The 23,277-nt window shown below is 39.8% G+C and overlaps 1 protein-coding gene and 1 pseudogene across 2 annotated transcripts in view; one reads left to right on the top strand and one right to left on the bottom strand.

Moving 5' to 3' along the window:
- The window catches only part of RNF220 (ring finger protein 220), a 216,601-nt gene that overhangs the window by 19,704 nt on the left and 173,620 nt on the right, over positions 1-23,277 (top strand). The gene's annotated exons all lie outside the window — the stretch shown is intronic.
- On the bottom strand, positions 11,228-11,424 carry LOC132349447 (cytochrome c oxidase subunit 7C, mitochondrial-like; annotated as a pseudogene).

A 23,277-nucleotide genomic window follows, 5' to 3' on the forward strand; every position in this document is an offset into this window, starting at 1 on the left:
TTTACCTTTCCATGTAGTGGAAGGAGATCTCTAGGCCCTGCGCCCAGTTGACCTTGGCACCCAGTTCAGAGGAGGGATCCTCTGTAGTACTAGATACAACTGATGACTTCATCCTTCTGGGAATTCCCCTCCCTTGGCTTCTGGGACATGATACTCCCTTGGTTCTTTTTCTACTTCTTCAACCATGTTTTTGTTCCCATAATACCTGGTGTTTCCCCTTATTGCAGCACTTATTTTGTTTTATCATGATAGAGAGTGAAGTGTGCAGGTGAGGGGAGTAGGGTGCTATGTTACCCTGTAGAGGAATTTTAAAACAACAATCAACTAAAAGTTTGCTTGCTTTTAAATACCATCACATGCTGACAGTTTTAAACAACGTTGATTATAATATATTTCTCCCCGAAAATCTCTTTTGTTGGTCTAAGTTCTGAAAAATTGCTGTGGTTATTGAGTTTTAATAATACATATGTACGTTTCAAATTTACATCTTTTTTAATTATTTATTCTTTAATAAACACTGCATTCTGTAAGGAAGAATTGGGAGAACTTCCAGTTACACTGTGGGCCACGACATCTGCAGACTCGCTTCAAGTGTAAGTGCCTAACAGCTCAGAAGCAACTGAGCTCACTTAGGACACAGTTTCTATCCGTATTCATATGCAGGAATATGCAGTACCCAAGTCCTGTAATACTGCATATTCCTGCATATGAACAGTAGATTCAAAGTGAACAATGAGAGCACATTAATTATAAAGAGGAGGAAGCATAAATTGAGTTATTTCAATTCTGCCATTCTTTGGGACTACTTGGAGTTCTTATTTATGTTTAAATTTTGGAACAGTGAAACAAGCTGTGAATGAGGGGTGGGACATTTCTGTTTGGTCTGTGCAAATTTTAGTTCACCTAGTAAATAGTTTACTAAACTAGAATATCTCTAAAAATAAAACATTCCTTTAATATTGTTAATCACTTATGTTAAAGCTGAAGAATTAATCAAGAAAATAGCTTTATGACTGATTATGTCATAAAAAATGTAAAAATGATACGCTGTGTCAAATATGCCTGGTATACCTCTGGAGGTGATGTCTGAATTGAAATATGAGTGATGAGCAGGTGACAACCACATAAGTGTTGGAAGAAGGGTGTGTTGGCACATTTAAAGAGCAGAGAGACGGTCTGAGGGCTTGGATGGGGTGAACTTGGGGGGATGCAGCAAGAGATGAAATGGAGAGGGGCTAGACCTCCGTGAATCTTTAGGGTCACAGAGAGTTTGGATTTTATTCTAGATGCAACAGGAGGCCGCAGAGTGTTTAAACAGGGAGATGTACCGTGTTGTCATTTATCATTTAAAAAGATTACTCGGGCTGCTATGTGAATAACCGACTGAAGGAGGGTAAGTGTCAGTAAAAGAGGACCACTGTAAAAAGGCCATTGCAGTGTCACAGTGAGAGAGGGGGAAGGAAGCATGTCTGTCTTACACTTCTTGAAATATCCACAATGCCTTTCCCATAGTAGGTACTTAATAAATACTAAATAAATAAATTTATAAAGCACTAAGTGTCTTAAAACAAAACAAAACAAAACCAAAACTGCAACAGGACAGATGCTGAGTAACATGGTGTTAAGCCAAGAACCACTGACTTTGATGCTCAACAGACTGGATTTTAGTCACAGCTCAAGCACTTATTAGCTGAGCTGCTTTGGAGCAGGTCATTTAAACTTTTCTGAGCCTCAGTTTTCATGTCTGCAAAATGGGAGTGAGCTGACTCACCTTTTTGTTTTATTGAACAAATTAAGTGAGATAATGTGTTTATAGCATGGTGCCTGATCTGCGGTAGCCACTCAATAAATAGTGACTATTATGGTTAGCAGGACATGAGATAGTGGTCACTGGGGCTTTGATGTGGTTCCAGCCATGGGGACAGGGCATCTGAGACTCCTTAGGGTGTGAGGAACACTTTGGATCTTTTCACAATTGATATTCTGTCTCGTGAATCTAAACTTTCACTGGCTCTTGAGTAACTGGATTTTCAAGTCTAATGAGGAAAAATCAGAAGAGAACTTTGGAAAGAGAAAGTTAGGGTTAGATTATTCTCTCAGCTCAGTTCTTCCCTTTGATTTTAGGAGGAGTCATATCTCCTGTCCCTTCATTTCCAAGTGGAACAGTGAAGTCCTAAGGTATGTGCTTCCTTCCACGCAAAGTAGCTACTCCCCAAAGCAAGTTTCCAGTTTTCTCTGCAAAAGCTCCACGGAGCACAGGGAGCTCTAGTCTTGTACCTAGTTAAATGCCTCACTTAAGGATGCAATCATAGCTGTTTGGCTCTGTAAATCATTTCACCCTCACCTAGAGCATTCCAGGCCTCTGGGACTGCAGCAATGGCCATTCAGAATCTTTGAGGGCAGGGTGGAGCTGGAGACAGCATTTATCCTCAGAGAGGAGAGAGCCACCTCTTTGGGGGTGATATATTTTTTCTTTCTCTTAAGGTTTTCTTGCCAAGATATGTGTGTATGTGTGTGTGTGTGTGCGTGTGTGTGTGTGTGAGAGAGAGAGAGAGAGAAAGAGAGAGAGGAAAAAGGCCCAACAGTGTAGAGATACTGTTAGCACAAAGGCCAGGGGGAGGGACTTGCCAGGGAAGACAAGGAAGTGATTTTGCCCAGTTTAAATCCCACTTGAACCGTGTGGTTTCTGAGTCCTGAACCTTTTGAGGTTCAAGTTGAGTGCACTCTCGACAAAACGTGATTTTCTGGTTCACATCAAAAAGGCTTTAAAAGACTTCGAAGTCTTTTCCTTGGGACATCAAACAGCCCTCCACAAAGCAGGGTGCTGATGAGATGCCTGCAAATGAACAGATTCAACTCTCCCGTGAGGATTAGATTCTCCTTAAGAAGCATGTGAAGTTGGAAACACGGGAGAAGGGGCTACACCAAATATACTCCCACACGGGGACCCCGGCGTCCTCGCGCCTGTTTACCCTCAGTACCTTCCGGGCCTGGAAGCTGACCTTATTTGTTATAAGGTTCACATCGGAGTACCCAGGGAATTAGAAGCCGAAAACAAACTCTTCTGTATTCTCTACCTTGCCTAAGGCAACACTTATGTCCCCCAATAAAAGGTGTAAATTAACTTAGAAAAGATAGGTCATTCCTTTGAAAAATTGTCAGTTGTCTAGGTGGCTTAGAGCAGAATTTTGCTTATTGAACCAGCCTCAATCTTTAGAGAAATAAGGACTTAAATATCTGCTCTCTTAAGGTAAGTGGACTAGCCGACTTTGAGTTTGGGGTAGGAAACCAACCAACGCAGTAGACTCTGTTTCAGAGCCAGCAGCAGATGCTAACTGCAGACACGGCTCTGGGTAGGTCTACGGCATGTACACAGTCTCTATGCTGAGCAGCTGAAATATTAATGATTAGCTTTAAGGTGAAGCAACTCTCCTGAAGAAACCATAATTAGCAATTAAAGGATATTTAAAAAACTGTTCCAACCAGCAGCTTCTAAATAAATAATTGTCACTGCTGATTGAACCTGTTTTCTTTCCCTGTGTTTCTTATCTTGTTCCTCCCTTGCATAACTTACAACCCTGTAAATGCTCAGTAGCTTTTAATATGATTCTGTCAATACGTTTACCATGGTGACTTGGGCCGTATTTGGCGAGCATTTGAAGAAATCAGTCACTGGTTGGAGGGAGGAAAGACAAGCTGTCGATATCCAGGGAGAAATGCTAATAACCCTGGTGACAAATCATCCTCTGGATTCTCCAAGGGTTAAGAAAAAGCACCTCTTAGACATGGGAGCTCAGGGCTAAGTGGTGGTGACTTGTTAGGAAGCACAGACGTTAGCTGTCACAGACCTGCAATGTCCTTTTCATTGTCTTACTTTGTACCTCTCAAAGCCATAGATGAGTTTTGGAGACAAATGGGCCTGGATTTGGGTCCCGATTCCCCTGCTTTTTAACTGTGTGACCTTGAGCAACGCCAAACCTTCATTTTCTCGTCTGTGAGTTAGAGATTGTAATACCTAGCCTCAGAAGGGTGTGGAAAAGGCCTTGCACAAAGATATTATTCACTGCTTCTCAGACTCTTCTGGGAAAGGACACAAATGATAGAAGAAAATAAACTTCTGGCCCCAGCATCATAATGGTGAATAGAGAGTATAACGTATTTAGGAATCTTACATTATCTAAACTTTTTGTGAATTTTGCATTCTGGGTTTAATTTATCAAAATAATGTTTAAATATGCTTTATCATTAATAGAATTGGTGCTCTGATATGATACATTAACTCAACACATATTTATTGAATGCCTACTACGTGCCAGGCAGTTATAGACACAAAGGACACAGCAGTGAATAAAATAGGTAAAGTCTGGACTACCAGTGAGTCTATGACTGCATCAATCAGGAAACCTAGTACTGGCTATCTCTGAGGTCCTCTGTGACCCACTTGAGGGGACATCAAACCCTACGCCAGAGAATCCTGGGGAGGACTGGCTAGTTGCCATGATTTTAAGCAGGGAAAGATAGTGAAACATCTACCCAGAGAGAACTATTAATATTTTGGCATATATCCTTCAAAATTCTTTTTATGAGTAGATAGGTAAGTTGACAAAAATTTTATAAAAGTAGGATTATGTTAACATGCTAGCTTGTGACTTTCTTTTTCACTTTTTCATTTATTATAGATAGTGCTCTGTGTCAGTAAATATAGATCCATAGCACCACTTTGAATAGCTACTTAGTATTCCATTGCAGGGATGTATCATATTTTATTTAACCAACCTCTGGTTGTCTAATTAGATCGTTTCCAGCTTTTCAGTATTATAAACAACACTTACAGAGAACATCTTTATAAATACACCTTTGTCAAGTGTCTGATCATTTTCTTAGGATATATTCCTAAAAGTAGAATCACTGGATAAAAAGTATGCATATTTCAATTTTTATGCTTATTGCCAGATTACTTATTTCTTCATGCTCTTATCAACACATTAGGATGAAACTTTTTAATCTTTGCCAATTTAATAAGCAAAATTGTATTATGTTAATTTAATCTGCATTTATTTAGTTACTAGTGAAGTTAAACATTTTTTAATATTTTCTGAGATTAGTTTATCTTCTTTTTTGAAATGCCTGTTCATTTCTTTTATCCATGTGGTGTCCACCTTTCTCTTATTGATTTTAAGTACTCTTTTTATTAATCCTTTTTCATCTATAATTTATGTTGTATATTTTTTTCCAGTTTATCATTTGTCTTGATATATTGGTGGGGTGTTATTGTTGTTGGTTTTTTTTGTTTTTTGTTTTTGGCTGCACTGGGTCCTTGCTGCAGCTCTTTGTTGCAGTGGGCTTCTCTCTAGTTGTGGTGTGAGGGCTTAGTTGCCCCTTAGCGTGTGGGATCTCAGTTTCCCAACCAGGGATCGCACCCACATCCCCTGCATTGGAAGGTGGATTCTTAACCACTGGACCACCAGGGAAGTCCCTGTTGTTGTTTATTTTGCATATAGAAGTTTTTAATTTAATGAGGCATTTTATTATTCCTTTCCTTTTTAGTTTCTGACTTTTAGCTTATCCTTAGAAAGGTATAAGGCCACTCCTAATCAATCCCTAAAGCTTCCAATGTGCAAAAGTTACCTCAAAGATAGTAGTCCCCAACTTGGAAAAAGCCTAAATCCTAAGATCCTCTGGATGTCCACTCAAAGGGAAGAAAAGAAGTATCCATACCTGAGAGAGGAAGTCTGTAGGGCCCCAAGAACACCAATGATGTTTACACCCTAATGGAAAATACAAAGCAGTAATTTAAAAAAAAATGTGATGAGTGATATTATAGGAGAAGGGTAGAGGATGCTATGGAAGGTAACAAGGAAGAAACCTAACTGAGTCCAAGGTCTCAGGATATGCATCCTGGAAGAATAGATATTCAAGTTGAGATTTTAAGACTGAGTAGAAGAGTGGGGAAATACATTTCCATGCAAGGAAATGGCAAATGCAAAGACTTACAGTCTAGAACTGTAAATTATGGTAGCCACTAGCCTTGTGGGGTTATTTAAATTTAAATTAATTAAAATTAAAGAAGATTAAAATTTGATCTCCTTGGTCCCACTAGCTACAATTCAAGTGCTGACTACCCACATGTGGCTAGTGGCTATTATAGTGGACAGCTATAATATGGAACTTTTTCATCATTGCAGAAAGTTCTATTAGACAGTTTCTGTGGAGAAAGAGCTTGATGTATTCAGGGAACTGACAAGAGTTTACTCCAGCAGGTACATTTTTTTTTAATTAATTAATTAATTAATTATGGTTGTGCTGGGTCTTCGTTTCTGTGCGAGGGCTTTCTCTAGTTGCAGCAAGTGGGGGCCACTCTTCATCGTGGTGCATGGGCCTCTCACCATCGCGGCCTCTCTTGTTGCGGAGCACAGGCTCCAGACGCTCAGGTTCAGTAATTGTGGCTCACGGGCCTAGTTGTTCCGCGGCATGGGGGATCTTCCCGGATCAGGGCTCGAACCCGTGTCCCCTGCACCAGCAGGCAGACTCTCAACCACTGCGCCACCAGGGAAGCCCAGCAGGTACATATTGTGCAAGGGAGGGGAGGGGCAAAAGATGAAGAGGACATAGCAAAGAATGGAGGGACTTAGTCAAAGCTGACCCTGGGATTGGGACTGATGTTCCCAGCCTGTTATAGAGGAAGTAAAAGGGAAACCGGGAAATAAGTTTAAGATTTATTATACAACAACCCTTCAGGTAGATATTATCTCCATTTTACAGTCTCAGAGGATTTAAGACATTGACCAACACACAGCTAGTTAGTGGCAGAGCTGGGATTCAAAGCCAGACCTGTCTGATGCCAAAAACTTGTGCTCTTTCCCTGTATCACTGCAATAGATTGCAGAAATCTCTACCAAATGATCTCTTCAGTCAGGATAGAAGGGATTCTGACTTAGAAGAGACTGCTTCTAAACTTGGTCCTTCTTCTGTTGGGGGAATGTTAATCATGGGTGAGCTTGGGACCCCATCTGGAGGTACAAGTGAGAGCTTAGAGGCAGAACTTTCTTTGGAGCCTTACGCCTCCTGTTCCCTGAGTCTCAAAGAGAAACTCCTTCAGGTACCTTAGAGACCTTGATATTAGCCAAATTCAAGCGGGAGATCTCCTCAGGGCCTGGCCCTCAGAACCAGGACTGCATTGTCCAGGAGAGCAGCCAGCTTGAAGCAAACAATCTGAAACCTGGCAGTGGTACTCCTATGTATCAGAATGTGTCCCTTGATTCATCCCCTGACCTAGAACCTGTTGCGGTGGCCACTTCCAAGGTACTATCTTTGGAAGGAAAGAGTGCCGGTCCCCCGTTAAAGGGGAATTCCTTGCCCTAGTACAATCCCATCTCATCCAGCAGTTGAGAGAAGTGTCAGGCCGTGCCTGCCCCAGCCCTAAGCAGCCATGGGGACCGAGGCTTTTAGTTTGCTGTCACAACTCCAGGCCTTTTCTGAGCCTGTGAAAGTCATGCATGGCAGGATATTAAAGAGAATTACCATCAGGATGTGAATTCTAGATTAGTCTGTTTCCCTAAGTACAGTATCTATTATTTTCTAGGGTGAACATGGTACCTTCACATTCTCTGAGCTGGTATGAATGAATGAGGGGAAGATAAAATGTAGAATCACTCAGAACAGGAATAATGAAGGATGCAAATCTGGGGAAGAAATACGAGATACGGTCAAGGTGATAGATAAAAGGATTAGCCTTGGAGATGAGCAGTTATTCTAAGAGGAGTGAAAGAAGAGAAAAATTTTAATTGATGGGGAGAAAGATTCTAGTGGCCTCTACCTTTAAAGTAGGAAGTGGAGAACTGTAGAGGAAAGGACAGAGTAGCAGCTGAAAACTTAATGCATGGAGAAGGTTTGTGATCTCCGTTGAAAGTAGTGCATAGATTACTCAAGACATGATTATAAGAAGAGTAAGCAACATTTCTTCATTCATTCATTCATTCCACAAATTTATTGAGTACCTACTATATACTGTGAACTATTAGGTCATAAGAATCCAGTGTAAACAAGACCCAGCTTTCCTTCAAGCAGCTTACAGTTGTGGAGAACACAGATATATAAACAGCCAAATACATTACATTGCAGCAAGTATTTTAAGACAGATAAGTACATGGTATAGTTCACAGGACTGGTACCCAACCTAGAATTAGGTCAAGGAATTTTTTTTCTTCAGTTTTATAACTTTATTTGACCATCAGCTGTAAGTTCTCATCCAGATTTTTGAAAGCAGTGACAGGTACATAGGTATACAGCGTATAGAGCTTGTTTCGTGGACCTTCATCCTCAGTACGTTTTCTGGACAACCACACCTGGACGGACATAGTATGGGGCATTCCTTATTCCTTTGGCCCAGACAGCTTTGTTGAGCCTGGTGTCAATGCACTCAGCTGGAGTTCCCATTTTTTTCATGGCAAATTTCCAGATCTCTTTGAGTGACCGAGGGGCATACTTCTTGAACTCTACTCCATGGATGTTCATGTAAATGTTGATGGTGTATTTTCTGGTCACTACCTCATTGATTTCAGAACAGTCCTTCTTCTTGCCACCTTTTTTTGTGGGACCCAGGTTGGAAAGCAGGGGATCCTTTATGTTTCAATTCACATGTATATATCTCCTATGTGAAACCTTTTCTGATTTCTTTTTAATTTTCAACAAAACAGCTTTTCACTTATAAACACATCTAGCAGTACATAGTTGTTAATGTACTTTTTGTTTTTTCCCTAAGTACATTAATTTTCTCTTTTATATTGTGAAATATAGCATACCTAGAGAAAGGTGCACAAACTATATGTGTACAGTTAAGCAAATAATTGAACCCTCATGAAACCACAGCCAGCCCAAGAAACAGGACATTTCCAGCATCCTACTAATCCTTTGTATACTTCTCCCTGGTCACAACCCATCTCTCCCTTACTTGGATAATCACTCCCTTGACTTTTATGATGATTACTTTCCAGCTTTTCTTTATAATTTTATTACCTATGTCTGTATCCCTAAACAATATAGTTTAATTTAGCATTTTTGGATCTTTATATGGGTAAAATCATGTTTTTGTACTGTTTGGGTCTTGTTTCTTTTGTTCATCATTAAGAGTTTAGGATTCATCCATATTATTGCGTGTACTTGGAGTTCATTCATTTTTATTGCTGTATTATAGTCCATTGTATGAATACACCCTGATTCATGTATTCATTCCAATGATGATTCATATTTAGGTTATTTCCAATTTTTTTTCTTATGGAAAATGCTACCATAAACATTTTTTATAAGTGTCCTGGTGTACAGGACACAAGTTTCATTAGGGTAGAGATCTGGAACTAGAATTGCTGGGTCCTGAGATAAGTGCTTCTTCAACTTTACTAGCTAACATCAAACTGTTTCCAAAGAGGTTCTGCCAGTTTGTTCTACTACCAGCATGTAGAATTTTTGTTGTTCCACATTCTTACCAATATTTGGTATTGTGAGACCTTTTCATTTTTGCCAGCCTTGTGGATATATAACAATTTCTCAGTGTGGTTCTTACTTAAATTTCCCTGGTTACTGGGTAGAGTACGTTTTCATGTGTTTATTAGCCATTGATTTTTCTTTTTTTGTGAAGTGCCTTTTCAGAGTTCTGCTGATTTTTCTATTGGGTTGTCTCTAACCTGATTTCTTCATGTAGACATAGTATTTCTCCTTCTAGTCAACCTAATCTCCCTATGAGTATCTCCTACAAATATACTCTTTTTTGTTGTTGTTGGCTGTGCCACGTGGCTTGTGGGATCTCAGCTCCCCTGCCAGGGATTGAACCCAGGCCACGGCAGTGGAAGCCTAGAATCCTAACCACTGGACCACCAGGGAATTCCCATCCTACACATATATTCTGTATTTTCTAACTGCTCTCCTTATCTCTCAACTCCATCCTCTTCATAGCTACCAGAGTTCTGTTTCTAAGACAAGCCCTGTTCTTGTAACTCCCATGCCTGGAACACTTTGGTGACCCCCATGGCCTCACAGACAGCACAGCGTGGAAGGCCCTCCATCATCTGCCCTCTGCCCAACAAGCCTCAGCTCTTACTGGATCCTCCCAACTCCTCCTCCCTCCTTTTTTACTGTAACCTCCATCTCTACCAAACTGCTTGCAGTTCCCTGAACACATAAAATTGTTTTACACCTGTCTTTGCTAGTTATCCTTTTTCTTCCTTTTGCTCTTAATTTGGAAAACACTCATCTTTTTAAAACTCAGTTCAAAGGTCACTGCCTCTAAGAAACCTTTCCAGCTTGCCTTCTCATCTCTCATTAACCTCTCCATCTCTTGTCCTTCTACTAAGCACACTATTGTTATTTCTAGCAGGGCATTTGTTTACTCTATTTCATGTATTGGTCCATATACCTGCCTCCCCCATCAGACTGTACATAAACCCTCTGAAGGCATGGGAAGCCCCTGAATGTAGGGAAATTTCTTATTCCTCTTTTCATTCCTAAGGCCTAGCACAGTGTCTGGTACAGAGCAGGTGGTGGTAAATAGCACAAATTGTTATTAATGTTATAACTATCATTAGGAGTACTTGTCTATCTGTTTTCCTTATTAGATTGTGAATTCCTTGAGGGGCCTGGTACTTGGGTGGCATGCAGTGACATTTGTCTAATGAATGAATAACTTATAAAAACTTCTGAAAACAACCATTGCTCTAAAACAATATTTGGAATAGGAATATAGAAGTCATGAGTATTAAATTTGCAGAGAAACAAAACTGATTTACATCCATCTCATGAGGATGAAATTTTAGGCTCAAACTAATTCAAAGCAAAATTTTATTAAAAGAAATGTAAAATGTTATGCTTGGGTTAAAATTTTTTTAAGAATTTATGCCATAAGTTTATTTACAAACATATCTAGGATGTTGAGTTCAATCCTTTTTTCAAAGAGATTGCACCTCTTAAAATGCTCCTCTTCATATCTGTCTCATGGATTATTATTATTTTTTTATATTTATTTGGCTGCATTGGGTCTTAGTTGCGGCATGCGGGATCTTTGTTGCGGCATGCGGGATCTTTTTTTTAGTTGTGGCACGCAGGATCTTTTAGTTGCGGCATGCAAGATCTTAGTTGTGGGACGTGGGATCTAGTTCCCAGACCAGGGATCGGACCCGGGTCCCCTGCATTGGGAACGTGGAGTCTTAGCCACTGGACCACCAGGGAAGCCCCTCATGGATTATTTTTTAAGCAGTTGTTGTCTTACTATAAAGAAAGGTGCAGCAAATCCAGACCCAAAGTACAAAGTCATCATAGCTAATAACCACCACTTGTTTTCCACTGAAAATGGTAAATTATTCCCTGGACCATCCTCATAGTGGCTCTTACAGACCATAGAGGTTGTGAACCTCTCCGGATGCTCTGTCCCAACATAGTGCTGTTGGGAGCTCTGCGAAAGGCGCAGAGACTGAAGGTAGAAGAAATGGCGGCAGCACCTTGGTTAAAATATTAAGCTGTAAAGGTAGGAAAAACTTAACTTGTTGGTTCATATGGAAAAGGAGTTCAAATTTGTTAGATGATATTGTCCTCCATCTAAAACAGTTAAGTTTCTGCAGTGGATTATAATTTGCGTGTGACTGGAAAGATGAAAATCTAAGGAACACAGTGTCAGGAGATTATCCGTTGGTTAGCACCTATGTCTGCTGTCTGAAGAGCTTGTCACTGTCACAGTGAAAGCTTGTACATGGCCCAGCTAAGACTTTCTTTGCTCAACAAGAGTGCCTGTTCCTCGGAGTAACCATTCTGAAACTGTTTCCAAGATGAAACAATGGATGAAGTTCACATGCATGGTACTCTGTCATAGACAAACCTACGATGAATGATGTACAATATCTGATCCACGAGCTCTGCTTCCACCTCTTTCTCTCCCGCCCCCAAGAAAGCATATCATAATGGAAGTGAGCAGTAGTGACATTATTTGTTATAGTGATAACCTTGATCTGTTCCAAGTTATATTTTCTAAAAACTCAATCATTTCTCTAAACTTCAGTACTTTGTTAGTGGTAAGAAATTACTATACTCCTCACAATTGACATCTTGGTTAAGAACCAAGATATGTACAGAGGTATATTTGTAGGAAGAAGAGAGATTTTGGAATCACACCAACTATAATTCATATTGCAGTTCAGTCACTGCCGTGTGATCCTCAGCTAGTTGCTTAATATCTCTGACTTTTATCTGAAAAATGGGCTACTTTATAAGTTGCTGTCAGGACTATAAATAATTATGTAAAACACTCAGCATAGTGCCTGCCTCCTAAATATCTTTCAGATCTGTATATATATATCTCTCCCAGCTCCCCACCTCTCCGAGGCTGCATCCCTGTTTTAAGCCACTAACATCTGTGTTCTGGATTACTGCAGCATTGTTCGTACTGGTCTTTTGCCCCCGTCCTTTCTTGCCCTGTTTTATTCAGAGCAAAGGATATTCTGCAAGGCTGACTTGAACCCTTAACCCCTAACATATGGAGACGGATATGTAGCTACCATTTACTGAGCGCCGATCACATGAAAGGAGCTGGTCTAGCATTTTATGCATCATCTCGTTGAATCCTCACAATAAGCCTATGAAGTAGGTATCGTCATTCACCTTTAAAGAACTAGAGGTTGCAGAGATTGAATGACTTGCCCACAGCCACTCTGCTAGGAAGTAAGGGGCACTGTGTGTGTCCAGGTTTCTCTGGTTTCAAAGTATGTGCTTTGTTCCTGTTTCATGCTGCCTTTGCATCAGGCTCAGAGACTGGTGTTGTTAAACCTCCTAATCCTGTGACTAACTAACTCCCTGTGTGCTGATTCTGGGCTTACCACATGGTCTCCTAGGAATCTGGCTTTGCACATCAATTGGCTACAGGAAGATGATGATGGAGGCAAATATCTGGTCATATATTAATAACTGACACTCTAGTTTTATACTTCAGTTTTTTATGACTTAGTGAACATGCATAAAGCTCCCTGGGTTCTCTCAACTCTGACAGGATTGAGTGTCTAGACGAGTAAGACTGAGGGCCAGACTCTGGACTTTGATCAATTTGCCAAGGGAAATACCACCTGGTATGGGTCTTCTGGCAGCCAGCCTGCTGCTTCAAGTTACAATTTTCTGATGCCTACAATTAACCTTGATGACATTGATGAAAAATCTTATATTTGGTTCGAGACTTGACTGCTTTTACAGAATTTTAGCTGGTAACAGAGATGCAGACACTCTCTGCACTTGGTTTCCTGAGACTTAGGCTAGTCTTTGTGAATGGCTGCTCATTTCTTAATGTTTTCTCAAGCATTCAATCAACAAACATGTTTAGAGCCCTGTAACAAGGGGGAATACAAAGAAATTTAGTAGTTTAAGATACTTACAGTGTAATGGGGATCATTAGACATGAAAAAAAGAAATGACCAACTATTAAAAATACAAGATCCCAGTACTTTCACATGATAAGCATTCTGTGAATCAAATGGGTTTGAAGTGAGTGTTTGATGTAACATGTGCCTGGAGCTTATGTGGGAGCTCAATAAATATTTGTTGAATGATTGTTGAATGTTGACCTTCTAGATGCCACTCTCGTAGACAACTTCTAATCCATACCTCTAGCCCTGACGTCTCTAACAAGCTGCAGACTTGAGATATCCAACTCTCCACTGGACTGGTTAACCTCAGTGAATAGCCCATGAGCACCTCAATCACAACATATCAAAACTGATTTTATTAACTTTCCCTCTTTGGAGAAGCAGTATAACCTCGGGATTAAGAGCACAGAGTCTGGGATATTGGCTGTACTTATGGCTAAGTGACCTTGGGAAAGTCTCTTAGCTCTTCTTTCCTCGTGTGAGGGAAATATAAGGTTTTTCTTCGGATTCAATGAGATAATGGATACAAAGCATTTAACATAGTACCTGCACATAGTAATCATTAAATGTTAGCTATTGTCATAATTTCCCCCAAACTTCCTGTTTTCTTTATTTGGTAATGATATCATTATCCACTCCAACCCTCTCCTTCACCCCTCGCATCTAATTAGTTACCAAAAACTGTATGTTCTACCTTTTTACTATCTTTATGATTCATTCAACATATACTTACTCAACATCTGCTGAATGCCAAACACATTGCCAGGCACGAAAGACACAGAGATGAATATTTACCAGTTTCTGTGTTTTCAGAGGCAGATACATACATAGCTGCAGCCTTCAGATGATCCACATAATGGAAATGCACAAAGTGTGTTAAAAAGAGCCTGGAAGAGATATCTCTTCCACCTTTCAAAACCAATGCTCTTGCTTAAGCCTGCATCACCTCTTACTGTAGATATTGCAGGAGGTTTTTTTTTCCTTCTTCTTTTGATCGATTTTGAAAATTTACAGGTAAAACAGAAATACTTGCTATAATAAATTACAGAACACTAATTACAAAGTAAAAGTCTCTTTTACTCTACTTCTTTAATAGACTCCCCTCCATAAAGGTAAGTACTGTCTACAGATTAGTATGTACCCTTCCAGACTTTTTCTTCTTTATACATGTGTGCATTTATATATTTTATGGTAGATAAAAATATAGTTTTTTACACAAATGGAATCATACCATAAACATACCTCTTGCTTTTTTCACTTAATGATATATCTTTAAAATTTTTCCATGTCGAAATAAAAACAAAAATAAACAAATGGGACCTAATTAAACTTAAAAGCTTTTCCACAGCAAAGGAAACCATAAGCAAGACGAAAAGACAACCCTCAGAATGGGAGAAAATATTTGTAAATGAAGCAACTGACAAAGGATTAATCTCCAAAATATACAAACAGCTCATGCAGCTCAATATCAAAAAAACAAACAACCCAATCCAGAAATGGGTGGAAGACCTAAGCAGACATTTCTCCAAAGAAGATATACAGATTGCCAACAAACACAAGAAAGGATGCTCAACATCGCTAATCATTAGAGAAATGCAAATCAAAACCACAATGAGGTATCATCTCACACCAGTCAGAATGGCATCATCAAAAAATCTACAAACAATAAATGCTGGAGAGGGTGTGGAGAAAAGGGAACCCTCTTGCACTGTTGGTGGGAATGTAAATTGATAACAGCCACTATGGAGAACAGTATGGAGGTTCCTTAAAAAACTAAAAATAGAACTACCATATGACCCAGCAATCCCACTACTGGGCATATACCCTGAGAAAACCATAATTCAAAAAGAGACATGTACCACAGTGTTCATTGCAGCTCTACTTACAATAGCCAGGACATGGAAGCAACCTAAGTGTCCATCGACAGATGAATGGATAAAGATGTGGCACATATATCCAATGGAATATTACTCAGCCATAAAAAGAAACAAAATTGAGTTATTTGTAGCAAGGTGGATGGACCTAGAGACCATCATACAGAGTGAAGTAAGTCAGAAAGAGAAAAACAAATACCATATGCTAACACATATATATGGAATCTAAAAAAAAAAAAAAAGGTTCTGAAGAGCCTAGGGGCAGGACAGGAATAAAGATGCAGACACAGAGAATGGACTTGAGGACATGGGGAGGGGGAAGGGTAAGCTGGGATGAAGTGAGAGAGTGGCATGGACATATATACACTACCAAATGTAAAATAGATAGCTAGTGGAAAGCAGCTGCATAGCACAGGGAGATCAGCTCCGTGCTTTGTGACCACCTAGAGGGGTGGGATAAGGAGTGTGGGAGGGAGGAGCAAGAGGGAGGAGATATGGGGATGTATGTATATGTATAGCTGATTCACTTTGTTATACAGCAGAAACTAACACACCATTGTAAAGCAATCATACTTCAATAACGATGTTAAAAAAAATTTTTTTCTCCATGTCAATACATAATAGAATTATCTTGTTCTTTTAACCCCCAAATGCTTTTCCGTATTTTGTAACTACCATGGCTTATTTAGTTATTTTCCTGTTGGAAGCTTTTCAGTTGCTTCCAGTTTTTTACTATTACAAGCACTGCTACAGCAAACTTTTTGCAGAAATATGCAATTATTTCTGCAAGTAAGTTTCTAGTAGTAGAAGTGCTGGGTTAAAAGATGTGAGAATTTATATTTTTGTTAGAGTGTGCTCAGTTACCCTCCAAAAAGACTGCCATCCAACAGTGAATGAGAATGCTCATTTCCCCACATCTCATCAATACTGGATATTATCATTCCTTCAATTTTTGCAACTCTAATGAATTAAAAAGCTATACTTATATTTTATAGATTTGCATTTCTGTGGTTACTAGTGAATTTGAGCACGCTTTAATATATTTATTGATCATTTGTATATCTTCTGTGAATTGCCTTTCTATGTTATTTGCCTGTTTCTCTATTAGATTGTTATCTTTTTCTTATTGATTTGAAGGCTTGCATCATTTCATTCTGATATTCTTTCTCTGTTACATATGTTACAAATATATACATATATATTTTAGTCCATTGTTTGTCTTTATTTACACTGTCTTACATAATACAAAAGGTTTTCATATGTAGTAAAATTCATCAGCCTTTTCTATTATGGCTTCTGGGGTTTGTGTTTCTCTCCCAGAAGATTTTATACATATAATCTTTTTCCTCTCAATACTTTCATAGGTATATTGTCCAAGTTAGATCCTTAATACAATTAAAATTAATTTTCGCCAATAGTGTGAATTAGGATTTTGACTTTAGTTTTTTCCTAAGAAATTTTAATTGTCTTGACACAATTAATTAGTCTACATTTTTCCAATTGATTTGAAATGTCAGGTTGTACATGGGTCTGCTTCTGGATTCTATCCTGCTCCCTAGACTTTTTGGATCCATTTTTGTACCAACACCACACTGTTTCGATTATTGTAGCATTATAGAATGTTTTTATACCTTATGGGACCCAAAACTACATATACTACCATTTTTTCTTTGTCACATTGTTTTCCTTTCTCATAATTTTCTTGACTGCTTTTGTACATTTCCTCTCCCAGGTGAACTTTAGAATAAATTTGCCCAGTTCCATAAAATATCCTGTAAGTATTTTGATTGGAATTTCATTAAATTTATAGTTTAATTTGAGTCTCATCCAAGAACATGATGTATTCTTCATTTATTTTTGTCTTCTTTTAAGAACAATTAAGTTTAAGATATTTGCATTGATGTTCTTAAGTAAACTGGTAGTTTTCTCCTTCGTCTGTTTTTCCTGCTGGAGTAATATTAGTTTAGTACAGTGGTTCCCAAACTTTCTGGTCTCAGGACCCATTTGTACTCTTAAAATAATTGATGATCCTCAAAGAACTTTTGTTTATGTGAGTTTCCTGTCACTATTAGAATTTAAATGGAGAAAAATTTAAAACACAAGAATGTACAAGCAAGCATACGTTTTCTTTAATTTTTATTTATTTATTTATTTATTTTTGTCTGTGTTGGGTCTTCGTTTCTGTGCGAGGGCTTTCTCTAGTTGTGGCAAGTGGGGGCCACTCTTCATCGCGGTGCGCGGGCCTCTCACTATCGCGGCCTCTCTTGTTGCGGAGCACAGGCTCCAGACGCGCAGGCTCAGTAGTTGTGGCTCACGGGCCCAGTTGCTCCGCGGCATGTGGGATCTTCCCAGACCAGGGCTCAAACCCGTGTCCCCTGCATTAGCAGGCAGATTCTCAAACACTGTGCCACCGGGGAAGCCCAAGCATATGTTTTCTTAATTGCCAGAGCAATGACATCATCACATGGCATTCCATCAGTCTCTAGAAAACTTCACTGTACACGTGTATGAGAGAATGAGAGTGAAAAAGCAAAAACATCTTAGTATCGTTATCAAAATAGTTTTGCCTTATGGGCTCCCAGAAAGGGCTTCAGGGATCCCTAGACCATACTTTGAGAACTGCCAATCTAGCAGAATGAGTTATAATTTTTCCATATTTCCTGTGTACTAATACAAATAACATAGACATTTTTTATGTTTTGAAGGTAGAACTAATCTGTAGATTATTTGGAACTGATGGTTTTGGGCGTGATATAACTTTGCCTACCATTTCAATTTCCTCTATGATTATTGTCCTCCTCGTGTTTTATATCTCTTCTTGACTGAATTTGTACATTTATATTTACCTAGAAAGTCATGGAATTTCAGGTAGCTTTTTACTTTTTAAGTATAAAGTTATGTTTAATTACAGTTTTTAGATTTTCTTTATGTCAAATATTAAACCCCCTCTTTTATTTTCGTTATTATTTGCCCGTATGTTTTCTTTTTTATTCTTCTGTTGCTAGAGGTTTATCTGTTTTTTTTTTTTTTAATTGTGTGCTTTTTTTTCAGTATGTTTTTTTTTAAATTTAATTAATTAATTAATTTATTTATTTATGGCTGTGCTGGGTCTTCGTTTCTGTGCGAGGGCTTTCTCTATTTGCGGCAAGTGGGGGCCACTCTTCATCGCGGTGCGCGGGCCTCTCACTATCGCGGCCTCTCTTGTTGCGGAGCACAGGCTCCAGACGCGCAGGCTCAGCAATTGTGGCTCATGGGCCCAGCTGCTCCGCGGCATGTGGGATCTTCCCAGACCAGGGCTCGAACCCATGTCCCCTGCATTGGCAGGCAGATTCTCAACCACTGCGCCACCAGGAAAGCCTGGTTTATCTGTTTTAAAGTCAGATTTACTGAGGTATAATTTACATATAGTAAAATTCACCCTTTATAGTGTACTGTTCTATGAGTTCTGGCAAATCAATACAACCATGTAACAACCGGTACAATCAGGGTACAGAAGAATTCTGCCATCCTCAGAAATTCCCTCATTCCTCTTTGTAGTCGACCTTTCCTTTGATCCCCAGTTTCTGGCATCATATTTCCTGTTTTAGTTGTTTATTCCTTTTTATTTCTGAGTAGTATTCCATTATATGGTTATACTGAAGTTATCTGTTCACCAGTTGAAGGATATTTGGGTTGTTTCCAGTTTGGAGAGATTATGAATAAAGCCACTATAAACATTTTCAGATAGGGTTTTTTGTGAACATAAGTTTTTATTTTTCTTGGGTAAATACCTAGGAGTGGGATTTCTAGGTCATATGGTAAGTATCTGTTTGACTTTATAAGAAATTGCCAAATCATTTTCCTGTCATTCTCCGTTTACTGGATTTCTATTTGTTTTGTCCTTTCCTTTGCTTCTGTCAAATCTCTTTTTAGAATGTGTTTGGTCTCCTCACACTGATTCAGATAGCAAGGGCATGCCTCAAACATAAGATGCCAGGGAGGACACCTCAGTGACAAGACTTGGGAAGTGGTTGAGCAAGATGATATTATGTTTTCTGAATTGAGCCACCCATGGGGGTCATAGGAGGGAGGGAAGGAAAATGGGATAGAAAGAAAAAGAGAGCAAAAGAAGAGGAAGCAGAGCTTCCCTGGTGGCGCAGTGGTTGAGAATCCGCCTGCCAATGCAGGGCACACAGGTTCGAACCCTGGTCCAGGAAGATCCCACATGCCGCAAAGCAACTAAGCCTGTGCACCACAACTACTGAGCCTGCACTCTGGAGCCCACGTGCCACAACTACTGAAGCCCGCGTGCCTAGAGCCCGTGCTCTGCAACAAGAGAAGCCACTGCAATGAGAAGCGTGTGCACTGCAACAAAGAGTAGCCCCTGCTCGCCACAACTAGAGAGAAGCCCACACACAGCAATGAAGACCCAACACAGCCAAAAATAAAAATAAAAATAAATTAAAAGAAAAAAAAAAAGAAGAGGAAGAAAAGAAAAGGAAACAAAATGGTGCCTGAAAGGGGAGGGATGCATGCTACCCTAAAATACTTTAATGTAACATGATGATGTCATGGGAGCCTACAGAGAGCACTGACCTTGAGGACAATAGGGTAGGGAAGGTGGGCCAGGAACCACTAACGCAGACCCTGAAAGCCTGTGGTTCCAAAGTTCAATCTGAGTAAAGATAAGCCATTATGGGCTTTGGAAAAGGGGAATGATCTGATCCCAGTGATTGTTGTGATGGGACTGGGGTTTGGGAAAAGGAAAGAGGCTGGAGGTGGGGCCAGCAGTGAAGCTGCTGTAAGAGTCTTGGGGGGCTCCTGGTACTATAAAGGGAAAGAGAAATTTGTGGGCTGGAAAATGTGGTAGGCATCCAATCAATACTTGTTTAATTAATTAATTAAGGAGTTTGATATTTTAAGTTGGTTGCAAGAAATAGAGGTTTGTTAGAACTGCAAATGAATGAACTGGAGATATTGAAAACAATATGGAAAAATGAGTAGGTTGAGAGGGGAAAAGAATCCTGAAAAATGAATTTAACAGTCTGGGGTAAGGGAAGGAGTTGGCAACCGAGACAGAGAATCAACTAGTCAGAAAGCTATGACTATAGCACAGACTCTTTGGAATAAACATGGAAACCTAGTGAAGATCAAGGATGACTCTGAGTTCTCTAGCTCCAGCACCTGCCATCTGTCCCTGATTGACCAGAGCTCATCTAGGGACACCCTGAAGCCAGAGAGCCAAGTGATGAGAAGGAGTGTTCCTGAGGGGGTCTCAGCTTTGGGGTGGGGGTGAGGGCAAATTAAATGACCCTCAAGAACCTTTCTAGCCTTGGGATCTTGTGATTCTAGTGAAAATATTGCTCAAGTGTCATATTCCCAGAATAAGAATAAGGACTCTCTTGATTTGGAGAAAGGCCCTAAGACCTTCAGAGGAAAAGACTAAGTAAAGGCTATTGGGTAACCCAAGCCAAGACAATTACCATTAATCTCTGGAAGTGTTTAATTTAGGAGAGAATGCAGCTCTTTCCACTGCAGAATTTGTGGAATTTTTTGTCCAGTGCTCCTATAATGAGGTATGGTTACTACATGTTGTAGGAAAAGGAAAAAAATCAGGCGGCAGGACAGACGTCTTCTCCCTTCAGATTACATGATTTTTGTTCATAGCTTCAATGGCACATTAAGGAAGAATTCAGTTCCCCCTTTACAAGAAAGGCCATTTACTTCTCAGAGCACCGAAAAGCCCGTGGAGTTGAGTCCTATGGAAGAAAATAATGTAGTGTGAAAAATGACATCATAACGTTGCATTATTTATGTAACATTTGCTAGGAACCTACTAAGTGCTGGGTGCTGTTTTAGGCACTAGAAATACCGTAGTGAACAAAACACACTGAGGCCCTGCCCTCAAGACGCTTCTGAATTTTGGTGGGAGCACATGCGAGAAAGTATTAACCTCACCTGAGACCAGGGAAAGCCCAAGAGAAGAGTGACACTTGTCACCCTCCCTATCTGTTCTACACACAACCAGAAAGATGTTTTCAAATCACAAAACTGAAAATGTTATTTATTCCCTTGCTTTGTTTCACCAGTGGCTTCTCTGTGCTCTTCTGAGAAAGATCTAAGTTGCATTAGTGTGACCGGGTAGCGCCCTGAGGGATCTGGCCTCACGCCCGTCGCCCACAGTCTCCCTTACGCTCTGCAGTCCTGCCACCCCAGCCTTCTTTTAGTATCTCAAACATGTCTCCCCTCCTGCTTCTGCCTCTGGGTCTTGGCACCTGCTGTTCCCTTGATCCAGAACACGTGTTCTCCCACCCACCTCTTTGCCCCTAACCACCCTTGCCTCCAGCCCACGCTGCCCAGTTAATCCCACTACCCTTCAGATCTGCTCCAAAGTTGACTCCTCAGAGTTTTCCCAGCGTTTGCCTTTTCCTGCAACTTTCGTAACAGCCTGTGTCTACTTTCCTGTCCCCTCTTCCTTTCTCCTCTCCTCCTTCCCTCAAACGTTAAACACATGAACACAAAGAGAAATAGAAAGCGGTAAATTGCAATAAATGCTTTGAAGGAAAAGAACAGCTTATAACATTTCAATAAAGACATATAATTATATTATTATATATATTAGTTCATTATTCACATAGATGTCCAGAATCGTGTTGAATAAATGAATGAAGAATGATTATGAGTAAGATTTCTCTCATCAGAGGAGGTAGTAAAGAGAATTCCAGGCAAGGAAAATGACACGTGCAAAGATACAGAAGCATGAATGGGCATGAAGTAATTGGCAAATCACTAGAAATATGACTAAGTGGATTGGCTGGAGTTAAGATTGTAAAGGTGAGGAGGATCCTGCTTGTAACTTTGGCTTTTTTCCCTGTTGGGAGTGGGAGAAGGTGGTGGAAATCAAAGGTTTTTAAGCAAGAGAGTGTTATATTCAAAGAGGGATAGAGAGAGAACTGATTCTTCATCTACTGTTATTCCATCCCCCAAATTTTAAATTCTACAACAGAAGTCCTACTCATTCAGCATGGCTAGTAGGATGATTAATCAAAATCAGTTAAAGCTGAAAATCATCAAAAGTACTCCATATGTGTTTTCAACATCTTACTCTAATTTAGAATATACAAATGCACTTGCTAATCTTCAGGTAGAGGGCCAAGGCATTCCCGTAAGTGTGGAGTCTTTGATTCTTGAATGACCGCACCCATATTGAATCGTCTAATTGATTTCAGCAGAACAAGTAACTTAAATATTTCTTATAAAATAACCTTGCCACAGACTCCATGATTATGATTTTTTTTCAGGTTTTTTACATGATAGCATAATGGTTAAGAGCACAATCTCCCAAGCCAGACTGCCTGGCTTCAAATCCTGGCTGCACCACTTCCCGACTCGGGCAAGTTGTTGGCTTCTTTGTGCCTCAGTTTCCTCAATACTCACTTCAGAGAATTATCGTGAGGATCAAATCAATATTTTATATAAAGGCTTAATGTAGTGCCTGGCACATAGTCAACATTCAGTAGATGTTAACTATTTTCCAGTTGTCTCACCCACACCCAATTCAATAGCATTTTAAAGAGACTTTCCTTTATTGGGACTTTCCAAAGCATTTAGTTTAGTGTTCTTAGAAACAACAGTTCTCTTTCTTTTTGCATCACTGGCTTACATAATATTTAATTAAATTATGTAAGTACAGTAACTACTACTATTGGCATAAATAAATTTTGGAACAATCACAAAGACTTACACTCAACTTGTGGAAGTAGATGTGGACGTGCGAGAGGGTAGCCTACTAGCCAGGACCAGGCAGGGTGCTGTGGCCATTAACCAGGGTGTGTTACAGTGGGAAGGGGAAGTTTTAGTGAGCCCAGTAGGTCAGTAAAGAAGAGATCAGTTAAGAGAGCATCTACTCTTAGGTGACAACCTCTATCCTTCTTGCATCCTCTCTCCTTTGCTCTTATAGCTACGCTTTAATTTCATCAATTTCCTAGACCCAGGCCAGACCTGTAATCTTCCTAAGCATCAAAAAAGAGACA

The sequence above is a fragment of the Balaenoptera ricei genome, chromosome 1 (assembly GCF_028023285.1).
Source record: "Balaenoptera ricei isolate mBalRic1 chromosome 1, mBalRic1.hap2, whole genome shotgun sequence".
Taxonomy (NCBI): Eukaryota; Metazoa; Chordata; class Mammalia; order Artiodactyla; family Balaenopteridae; genus Balaenoptera; species Balaenoptera ricei.